Here is a 14,683-nt window from a genome sequence, read left to right on the forward strand (position 1 = left end):
TTCAGATAGTAGTGATGAGTGTGCAGTGGAAGAGCTCCTCCGTCAAGCAATGGATCACTCTGTTCTCGAACAGGTTGCCACCATTAATTGCTCTAGTTTCACTTCCGACTCTGTTCTTCCGTCTCACCTCGAGACTCGCTTCCGCAGGCTCAAGTCCTTACCAACAACAACCACAAAATCAATGTCTCACACTCTTTCCAATCACACGAACAACCCTTCTTCTTCAAGCTTCCATTCATACTTTCCCTCTGTTAAAGCGATCAATCCCCAATTCGATAGCTCAGTTGAAGGAAAACCCCAGTTACACTCACCTTCTGATGAAGACCCAAATGACCAACAACAGGCTTTGAATCCGAAATTGAGATCTGGGTTTGGTTCTTCAGTTTCGAAATCGTCGAATTCATCTGCTGGAAATGGGAATTTCTCACCTTTGAAGGAAAACCCAGATGGGAAAATGGGTTCGAAACCAAAATCACGATCAAATCGGCGACCGAGCTTCCTTGGCTCTGTTCTAGTTTCGCCATTAGAGGAGCTGTGATCGAGTGAGTCTTACTGTGAATTGCGTCCTCTCCTCTCCGTGTTCCGTGTGTCTCTCTATCTCTCTGTAGATGGGTTTTCTTCCTTCTCTATTTTTGGAATCAAGCCCCAGACTGAGTGCGTCTCCTCTTGGCACATCTACTCTCTCTCTCAATTTCTTTTACACTCTCCTGGCATCAAACCAAGGAGACCCACGGCTCTCTCTCCCTCTTGGCATCAACCTCTCTCTCTATCTCTCACAGAGCTTCATACACACACACCCATTCTTCTTTTATTTATTTAATCACACCCACCCAGTTTGTTTCACTCTCATTATCACATCCATACACACCCGTATCATGTTGTCTTCCACTTTCTTTTATTTATCCTTTTAAGATACACCCTTATCATGTTGTTCCCAACTTTCTTTATTTTATATATATATATATATATATCTCTTTTTATTATATTATATTACTCCAACTCTCTCCACTTTCACACCACGCCGTCTGATCCCACTATACCCTTTTCTTTATTTTATTTTATCTTCCTTCTTTCACCAAAAAAAAAAAAAAAAAAAAAAACAAAAATCCATTCACACCCAACTCGTTTTCCTTCCATAAACTTGTCATTTCTTCTTGCCGGGATCAACCCCGATCACAATTTTACACACAAAAAAAAAAAAAAAAAAAAAACAAACAAACAAACAAACAAACAAAAACCACACACACAACACCCTCCCTCCCCCAGGAGGGATTTTTCTTTTCCCTTCTCTACTCTACTGCAGGTCTCTTCTTTTTGCCTCCGTCCTGAGCGGCCCTTGACGGTGTTGCCTCAGTGCTTCCTAGTCCACCGAGCACGTTCACTCCCCCATACTCCTCCACTGCAGCATATGGCGGACCTCCAAATCGAAACATCACGGTGGCCTTCTGCTTCAGCTCCTTGTTTTCCGCTTTTAGCACACTTATCTCTGCTCGCGCATCCTTATACATGCGCTGGAGCAGAGCTAGTTGGGCGTTTAACTGCTGCACCTCATTTGTCCTACTCTGAAGCCGGTGCGACAAGTTTGTGACCGCCGTCATGGTCTCCACGCATGACTTCAATGTATATTGATTGGCCTCAACATTCGATTGCCTTGCCATTATTTGCTCCACAGACCGCATCGGAAAGTTCAACGGAGCAAAACCAGAGGTGTTTGGTTGAGGTTCAAGGGCAACCGCACTAGTTACCTCTCTTGTGGACTCGTTGAGGTCTGGAAAGAGAGTGAGCAGACCCCGGGAAGAAGAGGCCATGTTTTGGGTAGCTGAACGGGAAAACGAGGCCATGTTCTGGGTTGCTGAGTGTTTCAGATGTTACAGATTGTTTCAGGGTTTACAGCTCTTAGAGAACAGCTCTCAGAGAACGAGGAAGTTTCAACTGGTTTGTTCTGCCTCAGCCTCAGCCTCCGTCTTGGTTAAATAGCCAAGGCAGACACGCGCATCGTGCGCCGCTCGGCGCTAGACGACAACATGGGCGCGCCAGCCAAGTCACGCGCATCGCCATAATGTCCGACACACCTTTTTATGGATTAGGCATGCCTTTTGATGGCACGCCTTTTGAAAGATTGGGCACACCTTTTGAGGGTGCGACTTTTACAACGGTCCGGCATGACCCCATAAAACTGTCCCGACATTGATTCCGGTTAGCTTTTCCAACGGTCCGGCATGACCACATAAAACTGTCCCGACATTGATTCCGGTTAGCATCTCCATCAGTCTGGTGTGACCTCGTCAACTGTCCAGACATTATCTGCTACAACGGTCTGACACGCCCATCCAGTGTCTCCTATCCTGTTTTATTTTATGTATTAGTCTATTTTCTTATTTTGTTACTTTCTCCAAACTCAAGTTGGTTAGTTCCTATCCCCCTTGAGTTTGCGGGGGCTGTTAAAACCTACCACTACCACCTACTCCACCTACTACACACCTACCACTCCACCTACTACCTACCTACCTACTCTACTGTTCTATATATAGGAATCATTGTAAAAACATCAATTTTAACAAAAACCGTTGGTTGTCCACGACAAACTATTAAAAAATATATATAAAAATAAAATAATTGTGCATATTAACGACTATAATAACCACAATTAACGGCAAGAACAATGGAAAATTTTGATTTTGATGAGAGAGAAAGTTCTATTTGAAGATCATCAATGTCAGATCCAACCTCTACCGACAAATTTGATTTGGCTTAAACAATGGTTTAAGTAATTTAGTGACTTGTACAATTCCCAACACTAATTGAACTTTTATTTTTGTTCTTTCTGTTGCTTTTATGAAAGCTTTAATTTCTTAATGTAATGTTATTTGGACAAGTTATTAACCTAGAAAAAATATATATTCTATATTCAAATTACTCATAATGAATTTAATCTACATGTGCTATATTCTTGACACTTTATAATGTGCCAACTTTCACTAGAATTTTGGTAATAACAATGTTACGCACTCAAAATATAAATAAACAAAACTTGTAAATTTAAAATACGTAAATAAAATTTATTTAAGGTGTAAATTTATACTTTCATAATTAAATTAAACTTCACCTAAAAGCATAAGCGGTTGTAGATAGAGAGATGAATAACTTTATTATTTATAATATATTTTATATTATATTTTTAACACGCGTCCTCACATGTGAGGGGGCTTTTCTTTATAATGACTAAACATGTGCAAGCATTTTTTAATTATTAGGTAGATGTTGACATATAAGATTTATTGCCTGCTCTGATACTATATTGAATTGTCGGCCACTAACTTATCCAAAAATTTGAAACGGTTACAGAAAGAAATAATTTTATTATTTATCTTATATTCTCATCAAACTCAAATAATCAAATGATCAATAGTCTTGTAGTCGCACTTTAAAGTATAGTGGGGGAAAAGTTAAGAGTTTGAACTGATGGAGTAGTTACGACTTCTTTAATTGTAATCTAATTTCAATAACAAAACTAATATCTTACAATCTTAAAAATAAAAAATAAAAACTAATAATAATCAAACCAATTGACCAACCTCATCCGGTTAAAGGCCAAGCTAGCTACAAAATTTTCAATACAAAAACAAATCAAATCACCAATGTTAGATAGCCTGAAGAAGTTATCCAAAGTTCACTATGTAAAGTAAATTCATTCTAAAAGTGATTCATGCCACATTTAAGTTTTAATCAACATCATATACTTCTCTTTCAGATAACTTTTCGATCTCCCTAAACTGTCTTTTTCCGAAACCAAAATGATGAATATAGATTGATAGCAAATAATACACAACCTTAGGCTCTGAGCATCTATAAAAACTAGTATGGTTTTTATAAATTCAATCACAAGCTAATCACAATCTTAAATACCCAACAACAAGCATAGTGAAAGCTTAACTATGGCAATTCCATACCACCTATGTTTATCACATATCTTTCTGTCATGTTTGCTAGCCTTGTGCTGCTTCTCAAATCCAGCCTTGTGCTTTAAGACCAAACATTTCAACTTGTCAACTATGGAAATCCGTTGGTCAGCTGCTGGTGCAACATGGTATGGCAGCCCTACTGGAGCCGGAAGCACCGGTAAATCAGAGAGATTTTTTCTATGAAGACTAAAGAATTTTGTGAATGTTTATCTTACATTAACCATGAAATCTTACATTAATGTTAACCAATAATATATATATATATATATGTACTACTGCATGGATGCATGCAGGAGGAGCTTGTGGGTATGGAGATACAGTGTCACAGCCTCCTTTCTCTTCCATGATTACTGCAATAAGCCCATCACTCTATCGATCTGGCAAGGAATGTGGAGTTTGTTACCAGGTAATTCAAGAGTCCTAAGTTGCATGCTACCTGTGAACCAATGTTGGACCCTTTGATGTCACTTGAAAACCGAAAGGTCCAAAAAACTCGAGCCGTTACCAACTTCTTGATATACATCTCACTTATATGACATTGGATCTTTGGTTCATTAATTTATGTCTCCTCCTATTTCAAATTCTTCCTAACTATTGAATTATATCTTGAGATTCACATGTCTCTAAAATTTCGCGTAATGTGAGAGTATATTAGAACAATAAAATGAAATAAAAATAAAAATAAAAATAAAAATTTGAGGACAACAAATACATGGCTCGCCTAAATGACTTGCATGCAAGTCCTCTTCGGCAGACGATCCTATATCCCTATTCCCCTGTTCCAAACACCCTTTCTACAATTATCTATATCTCTGTGGCTCTACTCCTATAGTAGTAAAGGGACTTGGGCAGAAGGACAAGGGAGAGTGGGATGGAAAATCCTGTTTTGTCTTACGCAGTAGGCCATTGATTATTTTTTAAATAAATAAATAAAAAGAATAGTTGGACCAATGTTCCCCTTCCCCTTCTCCATAATGCTCTATACATCACTTTTAACTTCATGCAAAGACAATATAGCAAAGGAAACACATAAGATAAGTTTGGCATTTTCTAGATTCTAATATGTTTAGTTTGGCATTTTCTAGATTCTAATATGCTCTATACATAATGCTCTTCACTTTTCTACATATACTTGTCCATTATTAGATAAAATGTACTGCACATCCGTCATGTTCTGGCAAGCCAGTGAGGGTGGTCACAACAGATCTTTGCCCAGGAGGACCATGCACGTCCGATTCAGCACATTTTGATCTTAGTGGAACGGCATTTGGTTGGTGCCATGGCAAATCCTGGCCAAGAAGGCAAACTTCGTGATGCAGGAGTACTACCAATTGAATATGCACGGTATATACATTTTTCCTTTATAAAGTGTTTCTTTTTATTTATTTTATTTTTATTTTTTTTACGAGGCCTATACTAATGCAAGAAAACGTATAGGACATAGTTGTTACATGTACATTAACATACTAAGAATGTTGAGGATATTAAACACAAAGAAAAGAAACTCTCCTTTAAATATAATATAATCATCAACACAAAGAAAAGGTTTCGCCCATAGGCTTTACAATTTTATTTTTAGCAGAAACCTCCTAATCTGACGCAAAAATGATAAACTAAGCTAATTTCTTGTTAAAAAAAATGAAATTAATGACGTAAAACTTTTTTTTTTTTTTATAAAAAAAGAGTTAAAATCCAAATTTGGATGCTACAATCATGAATAAATATTTCAAAACTCATAGCATAATAAATGAAAAATGCTACCAATTATTAAAAGAAGACTTTTAAAAAATGAAAAATAATAAATTTATAATCTAAAGGAAAGAATAATTACCCGAAAACCAACTTAGCCCATATTTAGTTGTTTTCAATTCAACACGAGTCTCTTTCGAAGAAAATTCAACAACATTGGGCTGAGTTCATTTTATTAATTATTATTATTATTATTATTATTATTATTATTTTGTCATTTTACCATCCAAGAATCCAAATACTCCAACTACTTTGAAGTCACTTGCTCTTCATCATTTATTAACACAAGTTAAGAAACACTTGGGGCATGTTTGATTGGGTGGATTAGAGCATAGGATTAGGATTATTAATCCGTGGGCTCAATTATCCTATGTTTGTTTTAATATTTTGATTTAGGATTATTAATCCAATGGATAATTAATCCAACAAATTTGTAGGATTATTAGTAATAGGGTAGGGGTGGGATTATTAATCCAATGGATATTAATCCAATTGGATAGTGAATACTACACTAATTTTATAGGATTATTAATACTTCACTATTAGTCTTGTGAATCAAACATGACCTTGGATTAACAATATGCAGTAATTGATTTTTGTGTGTACTTCTAGGGTTGCATGTGATTATACAGGGAAGACCATAGCCTTCCATGTAGACCAAGGGTCCAACCAAAACTACTTCGCTGTCGTGGTTGAATTTGAAGGCGGGGATGGCGACCTTGCTCATGTTGATCTAAAGGAAGCATCAAACAAAACAGTCGACGGATGGAGGATGATGCAACAATCTTGGGGTGCTGTTTGGAAGCTTGACGTCGGTTCAACGTTAAAACCACCATTTTCGATCCGACTAACAACTCAGTACTCGAGGCAGTCCCTGGTGGCTAGTCGTGTGATACCAGACAATTGGCAACCTGGTGCGACTTATAGATCCTTGGTTAATTACCTTTGAGCCCCCATTGCTGTACCCCTACCTTTTCAATAAATTTGCTGCTTGGGAGGTGAGATCATGTATAGACGCACACTTCACAACCAATAATTTGCCAAGCGAAAACCCAAAGAAAGAGGATGTAAAAGTTGGCAAGATGTTAACAAGAATAATATTAGAGATTATGGAAAAAAATATCATGAAATGCATCTTCAAAATTTTTCATCATTTAATTAGTATGTAATATTTTATTATATGTGTAATTTAAAGGTGAAAAATCTTTCATAATCATCTTTATAACATTTTCTTTATAATTCCTCACATTACTCTGTTAACATATATGTCCATATTTTTTTTTTTTATCAGCGAAAAAGAAGCTTTATTGTTGGAAAAACATAATGAGTATGAAAACATGCATCAATAAAGAAGAGGGTGCAAAAAACATCCCAACTAAAAGAAGCTTTATTGATGGAAAAACATAATGAGTATGAAAACATACATCAATAAAGAAGAGGGTGCAAAAAGCATCCCAACTAGGTTGGCACCTAGATGCACATCAAATCATCTGCTAGCACACACTCGAAGCTCCAAATTGGTGAGAAACCAACATGCAGAGCAAAACAAAACAAAACAAACAACCAAAAAACTACAACCACTAGGTAGAGCACTAGACAGAGCAACTCATCCAAAACAAAACAAACAACCATAACAAAAGGCATCACTATTTTTGCTGCACCATTCATCCAAAAAACCCCTCTGCTAGAGCATTAGACCGAGCACCATCACTGCTTCAAATCGTCTGGCCTAGTACAGGTTTGGTAATGCAAATATGTGCTAACCACTACTTCAACTCCTTTGGCTAAGTTCAGATTTGGTAATGCAAATATGTGCTAGCAACTCATGCATTTGGCTTCTTCTGATCTCTTCATGATCTATGCATCGAAAACAGCATTTGTACTCATTTGTTCCGCACCAGAATCAACCAATAACCAATACTCACTTCCACCAAGCAGCAGTGACTCTAGGACCATCAGCAGAGTCCAGAAGCATAGTGGCAGATCAGCAAAGCCGGACAGCAACAGGAGGATACCCCAACAGCAGCAGATCAGTAGATAGACGCTCCCAACCTCAAGCAGCCTAGCCAAGCTTCACCTTTCAGCAAATTGATAAGCACTTCCAGGCATGTTGCAGCTTTAATCACAGAATCAGCAGCAGAATCAGCATAGCAGAAATAACAAATTGATGAGCACTCCAGGCTGGTCTGGTTCAAATTGGCCACAGAATCAGCTTCAAATTGAACTCTAAAGCTAACACTGAGTACTACACCCATCTAGGCATACATGAGCACAGCTGCAAACATCAGCAGACTGAATGTCTCCTCCATATGATGTGCACCCTTGATTTCTAATACACAAGCACACATGACAACAAGCATTAAACCTCTGATGGCCTAAACTTCATCTAACAAACCACTACCAATCAAACAAAACAGAACCAACAAGCAAAACCACCAGGTGAAGACAAACAATACACCTAACCACTCCTATGATGCAGACCAGTTTTAGTCTGGCAGTCACCTTGTGTAGACGTCCCCGAAAGCCCCGGGAGGAACGAGCTCCCGTTCAGTTCATTTGGGGTCACTACAGCTCAGGACTCTCAAATTTGTCACGGTTCTAAGTCTGAACCAAAGAGTCCAAATCCGGCAAATCGTTTTGAGAAAACAGATTTTTTTAGAAAAGAAGTGCCAAACATGGACTGCTTTGCCAGATACAGAGTCGCCACCTAAATGTTTTTTTTTAATGGGAAATTTAGGAAACCCTGACTCGGTGCCAAAAGCCACGTGTCCGTCATCACCAAAGTTGCCTCGGCTCGGGAACTTGGGTACGATTGGGGAAGGTCACTTCGTGAGCACCCCCGCTCGCCCGATCAAAGATCGGCCTCTACTAACCATGATATCTATTTTTGAAAACTTTGTATGTCCTTATTCCGGTTATTAGCCTAGGTTACTATGTGATGCACACAGCATATAAGTATAGATTGGGTCGCCCGAATTGGAACAAAACATTTCGTGCTCGTTTATTTGAAAGATGGTTTGCTACTCGCAAGTAGGCTTAAAATGCAAATTTTGCCACCCTCAGGTGGGCTTAGAAAAGATGGTTTTGCCACTATCTAGTGGGCTTAAAACAAACATTTGATGATTTATTCCAATCCAAGTAACCCAACCTTTACCCACAGGCACTCAGGCAGTTATATCACATAAGCAATTAGCCTCATGGTAAGCATGCTATTCATGGCGGTCACTCACACGCATGCAAGGATGCTAAAGCATAAAACTCACCGAGTACTCCAAGCCAAAACAAAAACTCATTAGAAATCATGCATGAATCCTAAGTATACAGAAATGCCTAATGCAACACATGCAAGAATGCAAACTATAGCAGGCTCGGCTATTCTAAACATGGCATATGGAATGCTACAGCTAACATGTATTCAACTTGGAATTGAAATACAAATGCAGTTAGTATGATGCGCCGAGCCCGGTGCATGCAAAACAGATGAATGATGCAAACATGTTGTCATACTGTATGCTAATTGAAATATGCCCTAATCTAACCATCATAAGAAGGTAAATAAAAGGGAAGAAAGGCGCGGGGTTGGAAGACATACATCACACTCACGCACACTTATTACAATTATGCCCTCGCACAGAGGGTCCGAATAATACAGTCCCGAATAAAAGAATATTACAGTCCAAATAATACAGTCCAAAATAATGTACAAATTCCTAATTAATTTACAAATTAACTAAGAAAGCTGTAAACTGGCATGCAAGCCAGGGACTGCCTTGACTCCGCTCCGGATGATGAATGATGCATGCCCGGGTTGCCTTTGCGCAGAAATCCATGACGATGCCCCAATTAGCCTCTGTTTACACCTTTTCTTGAAATGCGCGCCAAGCCTCGGAAGACCGCTGATTCTTGATTCGCTGCAACAGAGAGCAGGAAAGGGGCATAGCAATGTATTTTCACAAATATATGCATGCCTCGATCCTTGTGCCACCAATCACGCATATCGATGCATGATGGTCGAGGGGTCGAATTGTGCAATTCAATATAGAATGAATGCACATATAAACACAACAAGAACCTAACTCCATCATGGATAATCCAGAGTGTCGGTGACTGGGAATTGAGACACGTTCCGTCACTCGGAGTACGAAACGTACCTCGTTTCCCATGCCCGGGCTAACTCCTATCCCGAACACGATGCAATATGCATGACATGCATGAAATGCAACTAAGATACAATCCTAACATACACAATGTTATGGAATGACATACACAATGCAATAAGGTAATACACAACCGAGCATGCACAATGTTATGGATGAAATGGCATACGCAATGCAATAATGGGCTTACACCAACATGAGAGAGCCTCAGCCACACTCACATAGGAGGCCATCAGATGAAAACAAGACAACTCGAAATGCGTGCACGCGTGCACGCAAACCGAGGACCGACCCTTAGGCACCGAAATGCCACTCTAATGAGACATGGCAAAGACATGGAAAATGATATGCAAACATGCAATTTTCAGTAGCAAAATGAGGGGTAAAACAGCCCTGAAACGAGGCGAAATGACACCCGATGCATGGAATTTCTCCCGAAATGCAAAACTAGGTACATGAAATGGCTTACAGCTATACAAAGCATGCATAATTGGTACATGGAATGAAAATACAGAAGCAAGGCAGCCCCTAGACAAGAATTTTTACAGTTCAAAGCATGGCCAAACAGCAAACAAAAGGATGGCAAAACTAGCATGCAAAAATGGCCCTAAATGTGAGATAATGAAGCAAGTGGTAGATGCAAAGCCCAAACAGAAAAAGGCTCTTCTACAACACTGAAGAGGGACCAAAAATATGACTACTTACAGTTTATGGCAACCCCCAAAACAATATACAAGTATGCTCAACATGCTATGCAAGGTAGGGCCCAAAAGAGGTCAAAACACAAAGTATACAAAAAATTCATCAAAAAGCCAAAGACCCTTAATGAAACATGAATAATGGGTCAAAATAAGACTGTTTTCAGTTCTGTAAAAAGACCAAAAACAGAAGCATGATGGGCTAATAAATCATGCAAAAATGGGGACCAAAGAGGGATATAATGACAAGTGACACATGGAGGTCCCAAACAGTGATGAGCCCTTATCCATGTTGAAGAGGGGCTCAAAATAAGCTCATGTATAGTTTACATCACGCTCCAAAACAGATCACACACAGACCAAAAATACTATGCAAGATTATGGCATACAAGGGAGATAATGAAGCAAGTGCAAGATGGGGACCTCAAATGACAAAAGTCCCTTAATGAAACATGAAATAGAGCTCAAATAAAAGGTACTTTCAGTTTTGGCCAGAGCTCAAAAAAGCAAGCAAACTAGCTAGAAAAATGTTGCAAAATTAAGCTCAAAAAGAGGGAATTGGTACTTACCCTTGGAGACAAGTCTTTAGCAACTCTTGGCTTGAGTTTGCAGCACCCCTAAGCTCTAGAGAACACCCTCAAACTGCTGGAGTGGAGGATGGAAAGGTAGGGCTTGGTGGTGTAGTGTAAAATGGTGTAGGGTTTGAAGAATGGAAGCTTGGAGATGGAGAGGGAGAGAGATTCAATGCAAAGGGCTTGAGGGAATTTTTTCTAACCCTTTCTCCAGACCTGGCCAGCCAAGTTTATACACCAAAGAGGGGGAGAAAAGGAGGGAAAAGTGGGGGGAAAACAATCCAAGTTTCCCCCCAAAAGTTGTCCCCCCGGATAGAGATTTTTGGAGGGAAAAAAGTGCATAGCTGTAATGTACATGTTGCAAGGATCATGGCCGGCCACTTATTGGAGCTTCAGGTGGCCGGCTGGCCACCTCCCCTAGCCGGCCGGCCAAGGGTCAAAAAGGCCAAGTTGAATTAGTGGCCGGCCACTTCACATTGGTGTCCTCCCAGGTGCCCTTAACACAACCCTGTGGTTCAAAATTGTCAACTGTAAAACAGGAGAGAGAATAGGCCACTTTTAGTAGGGGTTCAAAAGGGTCAAGCAACATTAGTGGCCGGCCACCAACTTTTAGGGTCCTCCCATGTGTGTACATCACAAATATGTGGTTAAAAGTTCAAGAAAATGGCCCAAGGGTGTTCAACATTGGCTTGGAAGCAAGAAAAACGGGCGTCGGAGGGCGTCGGAGGATATATAACTGGTTGCTGAAACAATTGCTGGCCTCCCACCCTTCTACGGCCTTCCCAGTGATGAAACAGAGGTACCTTCCAAAAATGAACGAAAACCGATGCAAAACGAATGTTCGGGGGCCAAAACGCGCAGTTCGGGGCCCCGAAAACTGCCTGTTAAGCACCGAAAGTGGCACTCGACCACGAAGTGGGTCTCTCAGACCTCAGTGTCCCTCAAAAGGGAGTAAATAAGATGCATGCTAAAAACCGAAACAAATGGAGGTGGTTTGGCGGTCCCGAACCGAGGCACATGGCCTGACGGCTCCGAAAACCGGGAACCGGGGCTCCGAATTGGGCAAAATGACCTACAGCCACAAAATGTAGCCCACGGCCACTGAGAGATGGTCTACGGGATCTCTCCCTCCCCTCAGGAAAAGAAACAGAGAAAACCGAGTCTGGTTCGCAAACCGAGGCAAGGCACAGAAGAGGGTTCGGAAGTCCGGAGGCAGGGCTCACGGCAGCGACTCTGAGACTTCTAAACGAGCATAATATGTAGTATCATCGAGCGCTCAACTGGTGACGTCTGAGTCTTAGGGTCGGTCAAAAATGGGGTGTCTACACCTTGGCAATCACCTTATCAGTTCAGCAAACAACAGATGAGCATAGAAGGTACAGAACAGATAGCCTTCCCTACAGCAAAAACACAATCTAGAAATTACTAAAACAATTCAGACCATGACCATATACTAGCCCAACAAAACAGCCCAACATACCAGCAACATCACCATCGCAGACAACATGACAGATTAGCAACACAAACCTATCAGCAAATTCAGATTAGCAACTCATATGGGTAGGCAGATGCCTCATTTCCTTATGGAAACCTAACTAGCAGAGAACACTCCTCAACAACTAGCACTATGGGAACCACCATAGCAGTCCACCAAATCAATCAGCAAGACTTGTAGCCCTCCACTTCCTATACAAAACTAGCTCACAACAGCGCCCAAACTGACCAGGCAAAAACACCACCAGCAGGAACACCACTAGCAGGAACACTCAGAGGGCAGATTACTTGCAGCCAATAAACTACACCAGCAGACCAACACAGGTAATTACTGCAGCATCAACTCCCATTCCTAATATAGAACTGGGCCTGCTGCAAGTTAAAAACTACATCATTAATAGAAAATTCCACTTTGGCTGGGGATGCCTTAAGCCACAAAGATATTCTAGCTTTGACAATCTCACATAAAACTTCTAGATTTGGGCGAGAACCATTAAAGAAGCATTTATTTCTATGCTTCCACGTAGACCAACAGACAGCCAAAGGTATGACTTTCCATATCAGTTTCTCCTTCTTTTTCATCTCACAAAAAGACCACCACTGCAGCAACCCTTCCATAGAGTTGGGTATAACCCATTGCACACCCCACCATTTCATAATATGAGACCACAACCGCCAAACAAAAGGACAACATAGCAAGATATGTTGAGTTGTTTCCTCCTCTCCTTGACAGAAGACACATCCCACATTTGCATTCGCTTCTAATATCTCTATTCTATGCAAGAAACTTGTTGTTTTCACCCTGCCTCTCCAAGCCAACCACCCAAAGAATTTTACTTTGGGTGGAGCACAATTGTGCCAGACTTCCATTGCCATTGTCCTAACAGGTTCCAAGAGTGCTTCATATCCCTTATGCGCTGATGAAACCGAGAACACCCCAGATGGGTCAGCCTTCCACAGCCAAACATCTAAGCTGGTGGCTCTAATAGCTGATGCAAACCTTATGAAGGTATATAACCTACTAACCTCCTCCTCCTCCCCCCAAGCCAGCAAAGGCCTCCTAAATTCCAAACTCCACTCCTGAGACCCTCCACCCCTATTATTAAAATCAGAAATTGTTCCATACTTATTAGTGGACAGAGAAAATAATCTGGGAATTCAGACTTAAGACACTCCTCGCCCATCCATTTGTCTAACCAGAATTGAGCTCTCCTACCATTCCCAAACTGGATTACAGTGTTTTCAAGATAGTAATTGTACACCTCAAGTTGAGTTCTAACTACACAAATTATATCTGACCAAATTTTTGAAGCTCTAAAATTTCCTGTCATGTACGGCAGCCAGCTACCATCCCCCATACCATATTTTGAACTGACAACATCTTTCCATAGAGTCTGGTGTTCTACCCCAAACCTCTACCACCATTTCAACAGAAGGTAAATATTCATATCTGTGGACCTTCTAATACCCAATCCACTCAAATTCTTGCTCCTAGTAATGACTTCCCAACTAACCATATGCACTTTTCTTTTAAGATCGGATCCTCCCCATAAGAAATTTGCTTGGATTCTGTCTATTTCTTTTGCCACTCCCACTGGTATTTTGAACAATGACAAATAGTAAAGAGATAAATTACTCAGGACTGACTTAATTAAAGTCATTCTCCCCGCAAACGAAAGCAACCTTCTCTTTCATGTAGGTAATTTCTTTTTGAACCTATCCAAGACTGGCTTCCAAGTACTCTTCCTACCAGGATTAGCTCCGAGAGGTAGACCAAGGTACTTTAGAGGCAGATTTTGGTGTGTACAATTTAATCGAGAAGCAAAAACTTGCATCAACTCTTCATCCACGCCAATACCAGCGATCACACTTTTATTATAATTAATTTTCAGCCCTGATATTAGTTCAAAACACTAGAGTATTCTTTTAATAGTCACCACTTCCACCCACTCAGCTTCACAGAACACTATTGTATCATCAGTGAATTGCAGATACGTTACTTTAACGCCATGATTACCAATGACAACACCTTTGATTAGACTAATATCCTT

At 40.2% G+C, this 14,683-nt stretch overlaps 1 pseudogene; it reads left to right on the forward strand.

Moving 5' to 3' along the window:
* The first annotated feature begins 3,935 nt into the window (after positions 1 to 3,935).
* Positions 3,936 to 6,660, forward strand: LOC114290975 (putative expansin-B2; annotated as a pseudogene).
* The last annotated feature ends 8,023 nt before the right edge of the window (positions 6,661 to 14,683 follow it).

Source organism: Camellia sinensis, chromosome 1, assembly GCF_055761805.1.
Source record: "Camellia sinensis isolate YWXY chromosome 1, ASM5576180v1, whole genome shotgun sequence".
Taxonomy (NCBI): Eukaryota; Viridiplantae; Streptophyta; class Magnoliopsida; order Ericales; family Theaceae; genus Camellia; species Camellia sinensis.